The following is a 12,148-nucleotide window of genomic DNA, read 5'->3' as shown; positions in this document are numbered from 1 at the left end:
AGGGTTCAGTACTGGGACAGCTGCTGTTTTTCAGACTATGGGAGGTGTACAGGGATGTTCCTCAGGGTTCAGTTCTGGGACAGCTGCTGTTTTTCAGTCTATGGGATGTATACAGTGATGTTCCCCAGGGCTCAGTACTGGGACATCTGATTTTTTTCAGTCTATGGGAGATATACAGTGAAGTTCCCCAGGGTTCAGTACTGGACAGCTGCTGTTTTTCAGTCTATGGGAGGTATACAGTGATGTTCCCCAGGGTTCAGTACTGGGACAGCTGCTGTTTTTCAGTCTATGGGAGGTATACAGTGAGGTTCCCCAGGGTTCAGCACTGGGACAGCTGCTGTTTTTCAGTCTGTGCGAGGTAAACAGTGATGTTTCCCTGGGTTCAGTACTGGGACAGCTGCTGTTTTACAGTCTATGGGAGGGTTACGGTGATGTTCCCCAGGGTTCAGTACTGGGACAGCTGCTGTTTTTCAGTCTATGGGAGGTATACAGTGATGTTCCCCAGTGTTCAGTTCTGGGACAGCTGCTGTTTTTCAGTCTATGGGAATAATACAGTGATGTTGCCCAGGATTCAGTACTGGGACAGCTGCTGTTTTTCAGTCTTTGGGAGGTATACAGTGATGTTCCGCAGGGTTCAGTACTGGGACAGCTGCTGTTTTTCAGACTATGGGAGCTGTACAGGGATATTCCCCAGGGTTCAGTTCTGGGACAGCTGCTGTTTTTCAGTCTATGGGATGTATACAGTAATGTTCCCCAGGGTTCAGTTATGGGACAGCTGCTGCTTTTAAGTCTATGGGAGGTATACAGTGATGTTCCCCAGGGTTCAGTAATGGGACAGCTGCTGTTTTTCAGACTATGGGAGGTATACAGTGATGTTCCCCAGGGTTCAGTACAGGGGCAGCTGCTGTTTTTCAGTCTATGGGAGGTATACAGTGATGTTCCCCAGGGTTCAGTAATGGGACAGTTGCTGTTTTTCAGTCTGTGGGAGGTATACAGTGATGTTCCCCGGGGTTCAGTCCTGGGACAGCTGCTGCTTTTCAGTCTATGGGATGTATACAGTGATGTTCCCCAGGGTTCAGTACTGGGACAGCTGCTGTTTTTCAGACTATGGGAGGTGTACAGGGATGTTCCTCATGGTTCAGTTCTGGGACAGCTGCTGTTTTTCAGTCTATGGGATGTATACAGTGATGTTCCCCAGGGCTCAGTACTGGGACAGCTGCTGTTTTTCAGTCTATGGGAGATATACAGTGAAGTTCCCCAGGGTTCAGTACTGGACAGCTGCTGTTTTTCAGTCTATGGGAGGTCTTCAGTGATGTTCCCCAGGGATCATTACTGGGACAGCTGCTGTTTTTCAGTCTATGGGAGGTCTTCAGTGATGTTCCCCAGGGTTCAGTACTGGGACAGCTGCTGTTTTTCAGTCTGTGGGAGGTATACAGTGATGTTCCCCAGGGTTCAATATTGGGACAGCTGCTGTTTTTCAGTCTATGGGATGTATACAGTGATGTTGCCCAGGGTTCAGTACTGGGACAGCTGCTGTTTTTCAGACTATGGGAGGTATACAATGATGTACCCCAGGGTTCAGTACTGGGACAGCTGCTGTTTTTCAGTCTATGGGAGGTATACAGTGATGTTCCCCAGGCTTCAGTACTGGGACAGTTTCTGTTTTTCTGTCTGCGGGTAGTATACAATGATGTTCCCCAGGGTTCAGTACTGGGACAGCTGCTGTTTTTCATCTATGGGAGGTATGCAGTGATCTTCTCCAGGGTTCAGTGCCGGGACAGCTGCTGTTTTTAAGACTATGGGAGGTATACAGTGATGTTCCCCAGGGTTCTGTACTGGGACAGCTGTTCTTTTTCAGTCTATGGGAGGTATACAGTGATGTTCCCCAGGGTTCAGTACTGGGACAGCTGCTATTTTTCAGTCTATGAGAGGGACACAGTGATGTTCCCCAGTGTTCAGTACTGGGACAGCTGCTGTTTTTCAGTCTATGGGAGGTACACAGTGAAGTTCCCCAAGGTTCAGTACTGGGACAGCTGCTGTTTTTCAGACTGTGGGATGTATACAGTGATGTTCCCCAGGGTTCAGTACTGCGACAGCTGCTGTTTTTCATTCTATGGGATGTATACAGTCATGTTCCCCAGGGTTCAGTACTGGGACAGCTGCTGTTTTTCAGTCTATGGGAGGTACACAGTGAAGTTCCCCAGGTTTCAGATCTGCGACAGCTGCTGTTTTTCAGTCTATGGGAGGTATTCAGTGATGTTCCCCAGGGTCCAGTACTGGGACAGCTGCTGGTTTTCAGTCTATGGGATGTATACAGTGATGTTCCCCAGGGTTCAGTACTGCGGCAGCTTCTATTTTTCAGACTATGGGAGGTATACAGTGATGTTCCTCAGGGTTCAATACTGGGACAGCTGTGTTTTTCGGTCGATGGGAGGTACACAGTGATGTTCCCCAAGGTTCAGTACTGGGACAGTTGCTGTCTTTCAGTCTGTGGGAGGTAGGCAGTGATGTTCCCCAGGGTTCAGTACTGGGACAGCTGCTGTTTTTCAGTCTATGGGATGTATACAGTGTTCCCCAGGGTTCAGTACTGGGACAGCTGCTGTTTTTCAGTCTTTGCGAGGTATGCAGTGATGTTCCCCAGGGTTCAGTACTGGGACAGCTGCTGTTTTTCAGACTATGGGAGGTGTACAGGGATATTCCACAGGGTTCAGTTCTGGGACAGCTGATGTTTTTCAGTCTATGGGATGTATACAGTGATGTTCCCCAGGGTTCAGTACTGGGACAGCTGCTGTTTTTCAGTCTATGGGATGTATACAGTAATGTTCCCCAGGGTTCAGTTATGGGACAGCTGCTGCTTTTAAGTCTATGGGAGGTATACAGTGATGTTCCCCAGGGTTCAGTAATGGGACAGCTGCTGTTTTTCAGACTATGGGAGGTATACAGTGATGTTCCCCAGGGTTCAGTACAGGGGCAGCTGCTGTTTTTCAGTCTATGGGAGGTATACAGTGATGTTCCCCAGGGTTCAGTAATGGGACAGTTGCTGTTTTTCAGTCTGTGGGAGGTATACAGTGATGTTCCCCGGGGTTCAGTCCTGGGACAGCTGCTGCTTTTCAGTCTATGGGATGTATACAGTGATGTTCCCCAGGGTTCAGTACTGGGACAGCTGCTGTTTTTCAGACTATGGGAGGTGTACAGGGATGTTCCTCATGGTTCAGTTCTGGGACAGCTGCTGTTTTTCAGTCTATGGGATGTATACAGTGATGTTCCCCAGGGCTCAGTACTGGGACAGCTGCTGTTTTTCAGTCTATGGGAGATATACAGTGAAGTTCCCCAGGGTTCAGTACTGGACAGCTGCTGTTTTTCAGTCTATGGGAGGTCTTCAGTGATGTTCCCCAGGGATCATTACTGGGACAGCTGCTGTTTTTCAGTCTATGGGAGGTCTTCAGTGATGTTCCCCAGGGTTCAGTACTGGGACAGCTGCTGTTTTTCAGTCTGTGGGAGGTATACAGTGATGTTCCCCAGGGTTCAATATTGGGACAGCTGCTGTTTTTCAGTCTATGGGATGTATACAGTGATGTTGCCCAGGGTTCAGTACTGGGACAGCTGCTGTTTTTCAGACTATGGGAGGTATACAATGATGTACCCCAGGGTTCAGTACTGGGACAGCTGCTGTTTTTCAGTCTATGGGAGGTATACAGTGATGTTCCCCAGGCTTCAGTACTGGGACAGTTTCTGTTTTTCTGTCTGCGGGTAGTATACAATGATGTTCCCCAGGGTTCAGTACTGGGACAGCTGCTGTTTTTCATCTATGGGAGGTATGCAGTGATCTTCTCCAGGGTTCAGTGCCGGGACAGCTGCTGTTTTTAAGACTATGGGAGGTATACAGTGATGTTCCCCAGGGTTCTGTACTGGGACAGCTGTTCTTTTTCAGTCTATGGGAGGTATACAGTGATGTTCCCCAGGGTTCAGTACTGGGACAGCTGCTATTTTTCAGTCTATGAGAGGGACACAGTGATGTTCCCCAGTGTTCAGTACTGGGACAGCTGCTGTTTTTCAGTCTATGGGAGGTACACAGTGAAGTTCCCCAAGGTTCAGTACTGGGACAGCTGCTGTTTTTCAGACTGTGGGATGTATACAGTGATGTTCCCCAGGGTTCAGTACTGCGACAGCTGCTGTTTTTCATTCTATGGGATGTATACAGTCATGTTCCCCAGGGTTCAGTACTGGGACAGCTGCTGTTTTTCAGTCTATGGGAGGTACACAGTGAAGTTCCCCAGGTTTCAGATCTGCGACAGCTGCTGTTTTTCAGTCTATGGGAGGTATTCAGTGATGTTCCCCAGGGTCCAGTACTGGGACAGCTGCTGGTTTTCAGTCTATGGGATGTATACAGTGATGTTCCCCAGGGTTCAGTACTGCGGCAGCTTCTATTTTTCAGACTATGGGAGGTATACAGTGATGTTCCTCAGGGTTCAATACTGGGACAGCTGTGTTTTTCGGTCGATGGGAGGTACACAGTGATGTTCCCCAAGGTTCAGTACTGGGACAGTTGCTGTCTTTCAGTCTGTGGGAGGTAGACAGTGATGTTCCCCAGGGTTCAGTACTGGGACAGCTGCTGTTTTTCAGTCTATGGGATGTATACAGTGTTCCCCAGGGTTCAGTACTGGGACAGCTGCTGTTTTTCAGTCTTTGCGAGGTATGCAGTGATGTTCCCCAGGGTTCAGTACTGGGACAGCAGCTGTTTTTCAGACTATGGGAGGTGTACAGGGATATTCCACAGGGTTCAGTTCTGGGACAGCTGATGTTTTTCAGTCTATGGGATGTATACAGTGATGTTCCCCAGGGTTCAGTACTGGGACAGCTGCTGTTTTTCAGTCTATGGGATGTATACAGTGATGTTCCCCAGGGTTCAGTACTGGGACAGCTGCTGTTTTTCAGACTATGGGACGTATACAGTGATGTTCCCCGGGGTTCAGTACTGGGACAGCTGCTGTTTTTCAGACTATGGGAGGGACACAGTGATGTTCCCCAGGGTTCAGTTCTGGGACAGCTGCTGTTTTTCAGTCTGTGGGAGGTATACAGTGATGTTCCCTAGGGTTCAGTACTGGGAGAGCTGCTGTTTTTCAGTCTATGGGAGGTATACAGTGATGTTCCCCAGGGTACAGTACTGGGACAGCTGCTATTTTACAGTCTATGAGAGGTATACAGTGATGTTCCCCAGGGTTCAGTACTGGGACAGTTGCTGTTTTTCAGACTATGGGAGGTATACAGTGATGTTCCCCAGGGTTCAGTACTCGGACAGCTGCTGTTTTTCAGTCTATGGGAGGTATACAGTGATGTTCCCCAGTGTTCAGTTCTGGGACAGCTGCTGTTTTTCAGTCTATGGGATGTATACAATGATGATCCCCAGGGTTCAGTACTGGGACAGCTGCTGTTTTTGAGACTAATGGAGGTATACAGTGATGTTCCCCAGGGTTCAGTACTGGGACACCTGTTGTTTTTCAGACTATGGGAGGTATACAGTGATGTTCCCCCGGGGTCAGTACTGGGACAGCTGCTCTTTTTCAGTCTTTGGGAGGTATACAGTGATGTTCCCCAGGGTTCAGTACTGGGACAGCTGCTGTTTTTCAGACTATGGGAGCTGTACAGGGATATTCCCCAGGGTTCAGTTCTGGGACAGCTGCTGTTTTTCAGTCTATGGGATGTATACAGTAATGTTCTATAGGGTTCAGTACTGGGACAGCAGCTGCTTTTCAGTCTATGGGAGGAATACAGTGATGTTCCCCAGGGTTCAGTACTAGGACAGCTGCTGTTTTTCAGACTATGGGAGGTTTTCAGTGTTGTTCCCCAGGGTTCAGTACTGGGACAGCTGCTGTTTTTCAGTCTGTGGAAGGTTTCCAGTGATGTTTCCCAGGGTTCAGTACTGGGACAGCTGCTGTTTTACAGTCTGTGGGAGGTAGACGGTGATGTGACCCAGGGTTCCGTACTGGGACAGCTGCTGTTTTTCAGACTATGTGAGGTATACAGTGATGTTCCCCAGGGTTCAGTACTGGGACAGCTGCTGTTTTTCAGTCTATGGGAGGTATAAAGTGATGTTCCCCAGGGTTCAGTTCTGGGACAGCTGCTGTTTTTCAGTCAATGGGATGTATACAGTGATGTTCCCCAGGGTTCAGTACTGGGACAGCTGCTGTTTTTCAGACTATGGGAGGTTTTCAGTGATGTTCCCCAGGGTTCAGTACTGGGACAGCTGCTGTTTTTCAGTCTGTGGAAGGTATACAGTGATGTTTCCCAGGGTTCAGTACTGGGACAGCTGCTGTTCTACAGTCTGTGGGAGGTATACGGTGATGTGCCCCAGGGTTCAGTACTGGGACAGCTGCTGTTTTTCAGACTATGGGACGGAAACAGTGATGTTCCCCAGGGTTCAGTACTGCGAAAGCTGCTGTTTTTCAGACTATGGGAGGGACATAGTGATGTTCCCCAGGGTTCAGTTCTGGGACAGCTGCTGTTTTTCAGTCTGTGGGAGGTATACAGTGATGTTCCCTAGGGTTCAGTACTGGGAGAGCTGCTGTTTTTCAGTCTATGGGAGGTATACAGTGATGTTCCTCAGGGTTCAGTACTGGGACAGCTGTGTTTTTCTGTCGATGGGAGGTACACAGTGATGTTCCCCAAGGTTCAGTACTGGGACAGTTGCTGTCTTTCAGTCTGTGGGAGGTATACAGTGATGTTCCCCAGGGTTCAGTACTGGGACAGCTGCTGTTTGTCAGTCTATGGGAGGTATACAGTGATGTTCCCCAGGGTTCAGTACTGGGACAGCTGCTGTTTTTCAGTCTATGGGATGTATACAGTGATGATCCCCAGGGTTCAGTACTGGGACAGCTGCTGTTTTTGAGACTAATGGAGGTATACAGTGATGTTCCCCAGGGTTCAGTACTGGGACACCTGTTGTTTTTCAGACTATGGGAGGTATACAGTGATGTTCCCCAGGGCTCAGTACTGGGACATCTGATTTTTTTCAGTCTATGGGAGATATACAGTGAAGTTCCCCAGGGTTCAGTACTGGACAGCTGCTGTTTTTCAGTCTATGGGAGGAATACAGTGATGTTCCCCGGGGTTCAGTCCTGGGACAGCAGCTGATTTTTCAGTCTATGGGATGTATACAGTGATGTTCCCCAGGGTTCAGTACAGGGACAGGTGCTGTTTTTCAGACAATGGGAGGTGTACAGGGATGTTCCTCAGGGTTCAGTTCTGGGACAGCTGCTGTTTTTCAGTCTATGGGATGTATACAGTGATGTTCCCCAGGGCTCAGTACTGGGACATCTGATTTTTTTCAGTCTATGGGAGATATACAGTGAAGTTCCCCAGGGTTCAGTACTGGACAGCTGCTGTTTTTCAGTCTATGGGAGGTATACAGTGATGTTCCCCAAGGTTCAGTACTGGGACAGCTGCTGTTTTTCAGACTGTGGGAAGTATACAGTGATGTTCCCCAGGGTTCAGTACAGGGACAGCTGCTGTTTTTCATTCTATGGGACGTATACAGTCATGTTCCCCAGGGTTCAGTACTGGGACAGCTGCTGTTTTTCAGTCTATGGGAGGTGTACAGGGATGTTCCTCAGGGTTCAGTTCTGGGACAGCTGCTGTTTTTCAGACTATGGGAGGTATACAGTGATGTTCCCCAGGGTTCAGTACTCGGACAGCTGCTGTTTTTCAGTCAATGGGAGGTATACAGTGATGTTCCCCAGTGTTCAGTTCTGGGACAGCTGCTGTTTTTCAGTCTATGGGATGTATACAATGATGATCCCCAGGGTTCAGTACTGGGACAGCTGCTGTTTTTGAGACTAATGGAGGTATACAGTGATGTTCCCCAGGGTTCAGTACTGGGACACCTGTTGTTTTTCAGACTATGGGAGGTATACAGTGATGTTCCCCCGGGGTCAGTACTGGGACAGCTGCTCTTTTTCAGTCTTTGGGAGGTATACAGTGATGTCCCCCGGGGTTCAGTACTGGGACACCTGTTGTTTTTTAGTCTATGGGAGGTATGCAGTGATGTTCCCCACTGTTCAGTACTGGGACAGCTGCTGTTTTTCAGTCTATGGGAGGTATACAGTGATGTTCCCAAAGGTTCAGTACTGGGACAGCTGCTGTTTTTCAGACTGTGGGAAGTATACAGTGATGTTCCCCAGGGTTCAGTACTGGGACAGCTGCTGTTTTTCAGTCTATGGGAACTACACAGTGACGTTCCCCAGGTTTCAGATCTGCGACAGCTGCTGTTTTTCAGTCTATGGGAGGTATTCAGTGATGTTCCCCAGGGTCCAGTACTGGGACAGCTGCTGGTTTTCAGTCTATGGGATGTATACAGTGATGTTCCCCAGGGTTCAGTACTGCGGCAGCTTCTATTTTTCAGACTATGGGAGGTATACAGTGATGTTCCTCAGGGTTCAGTACTGGGACAGCTGTGTTTTTCGGTCGATGGGAGGTACACAGTGATGTTCCCCAAGGTTCAGTACTGGGACAGTTGCTGTCTTTCAGTCTATGGGAGGTATACAGTGATGTTCCCCAGGGTTCAGTACTGGGACAGCTGCTGTTTTTCAGTCTATGGGATGTATACAGTGATGTTCCCCAGGGTTCAGTACTGGGACAGCTGCTCTTTTTCAGTCTTTGCGAGGTATGCAGTGATGTTCCCCAGGGTTCAGTACTGGGACAGCTGCTGTTTTTCAGACTATGGGAGGTGTACAGGGATATTCCACAGGGTTCAGTTCTGGGACAGCTGATGTTTTTCAGTCTATGGGATGTATACAGTGATGTTCCCCAGGGTTCAGTACTGGGACAGCTGCTGTTTTTCAGTCTATGGGATGTATACAGTGATGTTCCCCAGGGTTCAGTACTGGGACAGCTGCTGTTTTTCAGACTATGGGACGGAAACAGTGATGTTCCGCAGTGTTCAGTACTGCGACAGCTGCTGTTTTTCAGACTATGGGAGGGACACAGTGATGTTCCCCAGGGTTCAGTTCTGGGACAGCTGCTGTTTTTCAGTCTGTGGGAGGTATACAGTGATGTTCCCTAGGGTTCAGTACTGGGAGAGCTGCTGTTTTTCAGTCTATGGGAGGTATACAGTGATGTTCCCTGGGTACAGTACTGGGACAGCTGCTATTTTACAGTCTATGAGAGGTATACAGTGATGTTCCCCAGGGTTCAGTACTGGGACAGTTGCTGTTTTTCAGACTATGGGAGGTATACAGTGATGTTCCCCAGGGTTCAGTACTCGGACAGCTGCTGTTTTTCAGTCTATGGGAGGTATACAGTGATGTTCCCCAGTGTTCAGTTCTGGGACAGCTGCTGTTTTTCAGACTATGTGAGGTATACGTGATGTTCCCCGGGGTTCAGTCCTGGGACAGCAGCTGATTTTTCAGTCTATGGGATGTATACAGTGATGTTCCCCAGGGTTCAGTACTGGGACAGGTGCTGTTTTTCAGACTATGGGAGGTGTACAGGGATGTTCCTCAGGGTTCAGTACTGGGACAGCTGCTGTTTTTCAGTCTATGGGATGTATACAGTGATGTTCCCCAGGGCTCAGTACTGGGACATCTGATTTTTTTCAGTCTATGGGAGATATACAGTGAAGTTCCCCAGGGTTCAGTACTGGACAGCTGCTGTTTTTCAGTCTATGGGAGGTATACAGTGATGTTCCCCAAGGTTCAGTACTGGGACAGCTGCTGTTTTTCAGACTGTGGGAAGTTTTCAGTGATGTTCCCCAGGGTTCAGTACTGGGACAGCTGCTGTTTTTCATTCTATGGGATGTTTCCAGTCATGTTCCCCAGGGTTCAGTACTGGGACAGCTGCTGTTTTTCAGTCTATGGGAGGTGTACAGGGATGTTCCTCAGGGTTCAGTTCTGGGACAGCTGCTGTTTTTCAGACTATGGGAGGTATACAGTGATGTTCCCCAGGGTTCAGTACTCGGACAGCTGCTGTTTTTCAGTCTATGGGAGGTATACAGTGATGTTCCCCAGTGTTCCATTCTGGGACAGCTGCTGTTTTTCAGTCTATGGGATGTATACAATGATGATCCCCAGGGTTCAGTACTGGGACGGCTGCTGTTTTTGAGACTAATGGAGGTATACAGTGATGTTCCCCAGGGTTCAGTACTGGGACACCTGTTGTTTTTCAGACTATGGGAGGTATACAGTGATGTTCCCCCGGGGTCAGTACTGGGACAGCTGCTCTTTTTCAGTCTTTGGGAGGTATACAGTGATGTCCCCCGGGGTTCAGTACTGGGACACCTGTTGTTTTTCAGTCTATGGGAGGTATGCAGTGATGTTCCCCACTGTTCAGTACTGGGACAGCTGCTGTTTTTCAGTCTATGGGAGGTATACAGTGATGTTCCCCAAGGTTCAGTACTGCGGCAGCTGCTGTTTTTCAGTCTATGGGATGTATACAATGATGATCCCCAGGGTTCAGTACTGGGACAGCTGCTGTTTTTGAGACTAATGGAGGTATACAGTGATGTTCCCCAGGGTTCAGTACTGGGACACCTGTTGTTTTTCAGACTATGGGAGGTATACAGTGATGTTCCCCCGGGGTCAGTACTGGGACAGCTGCTCTTTTTCAGTCTTTGGGAGGTATACAGTGATGTTCCCCAGGGTTCAGTACTGGGACAGCTGCTGTTTTTCAGACTATGGGAGCTGTACAGGGATATTCCCCAGGGTTCAGTTCTGGGACAGCTGCTGTTTTTCAGTCTATGGGATGTATACAGTAATGTTCCCCAGGGTTCAGTACTGGGACAGCTGCTGCTTTTCAGTCTATGGGAGGTATACAGTGATGTTCCCCAGTTTTCCATACTGGGACAGCTGCTGTTTTTCAGTCTATGGGAGGTATGCAGTGTTGTTCCCCAGGTTTCAGTACTGTTACAGTTGCTGTTTTTCAGTCTGTGGGAGGTATACAGTGATGTTCCCTGGGTTCAGTACTGGGACAGCTGCTGTTTTTCAGTCTATGGGATGTATACAGTGATGTTCCCCAGGGTTCAGTACTGGGACAGCTGCTGTTTTTCAGACTATGGGAGGTATACAGTGATGTTCCCCAGGGTTCAGTACTGGGAAAGCTGCTGTTTTTCAGTCTATTTGAGGTGTACAGTGATGTTCCCCAGGGTTCAGTACTGGGACAGTTGCTGTTTTTCAGTCTGTGGGAGGTATACAGTGATGTTCCCCAGGGTTCAGTACTGGGACAGCTGCTGTTTTTCAGTCTATGGGATGTATACAGTGATGTTCCCCAGGGTTCAGTACTGGGACAGCTGCTGTTTTTCAGACTATGTGAGGTATACAGTGATGTTCCCCGGGGTTCAGTCCTGGGACAGCTGCTGCTTTTCAGTCTATGGGATGTATACAGTGATGTTCCCCAGGGTTCAGTAGTGGGACAGCTGCTGTTTTTCAGACTATTGGAGGTGTACAGGGATGTTCCTCAGGGTTCAGTTCTGGGACAGCTGCTGTTTTTCAGTCTATGGGATGTATACAGTGATGTTCCCCAGGGCTCAGTACTGGGACAGCTGCTGTTTTTCAGTCTATGGGAGATATACAGTGAAGTTCCACAGGGTTCAGTACTGGACAGCTGCTGTTTTTCAGTCTATGGGAGGTATACAGTGATGTTCCCTAGTGTTCAGTTCTGGGACAGCTGCTGTTTTTCAGTCTATGGGATGTATACAGTGATGTTGCCCAGGGTTCAGTACTGGGACAGCTGCTGTTTTTCAGACTATGGGAGGAATACAGCGATGTACCCCAGGGTTCAGTACCGGGACAGCTGCTGTTTTTCAGTCTATGGGAGGTATACAGTGATGTTCCCCAGGGTTCAGTACTGGGACAGTTGCTGTTTTTCAATCTGCGGGAGGTATACAATGATGTTCCCCAGGGTTCAGTACTGGGACAGCTGCTGTTTTTCATCTGTGGGAGGTTTTCAGTGATGTTCCCCAGGATTCAGTACTGGGACAGCTGCTGTTTTTCAGACAATGGGAGGGATACAGTGATGTTCCCCAGGTTTCAGTACTGGGACAGCTGCTGTTTTTCAGTCTATGGGAGGTATACAGTGAGGTTCCCCAGGGTTCAGTGCTGGGACAGCTCCTGTTTTTCAGTCTGTGGAAGGTATACAGTGATGTTTCCCAGGGTTCAGT

The 12,148-nt window shown here is 48.7% G+C and overlaps 1 pseudogene; it reads left to right on the top strand.

Moving 5' to 3' along the window:
- The window catches only part of LOC139257140 (zinc finger protein 585A-like), a 1,288,295-nt pseudogene that overhangs the window by 555,116 nt on the left and 721,031 nt on the right, over positions 1–12,148 (top strand).

This window comes from Pristiophorus japonicus, unplaced genomic scaffold (genome assembly GCF_044704955.1).
Source record: "Pristiophorus japonicus isolate sPriJap1 unplaced genomic scaffold, sPriJap1.hap1 HAP1_SCAFFOLD_81, whole genome shotgun sequence".
Lineage (NCBI taxonomy): Eukaryota > Metazoa > Chordata > Chondrichthyes > Pristiophoridae > Pristiophorus > Pristiophorus japonicus.
The sequence above is the reverse complement of the archived record's forward strand: the minus strand, read 5'-3'. Positions and strand labels throughout refer to the sequence as shown.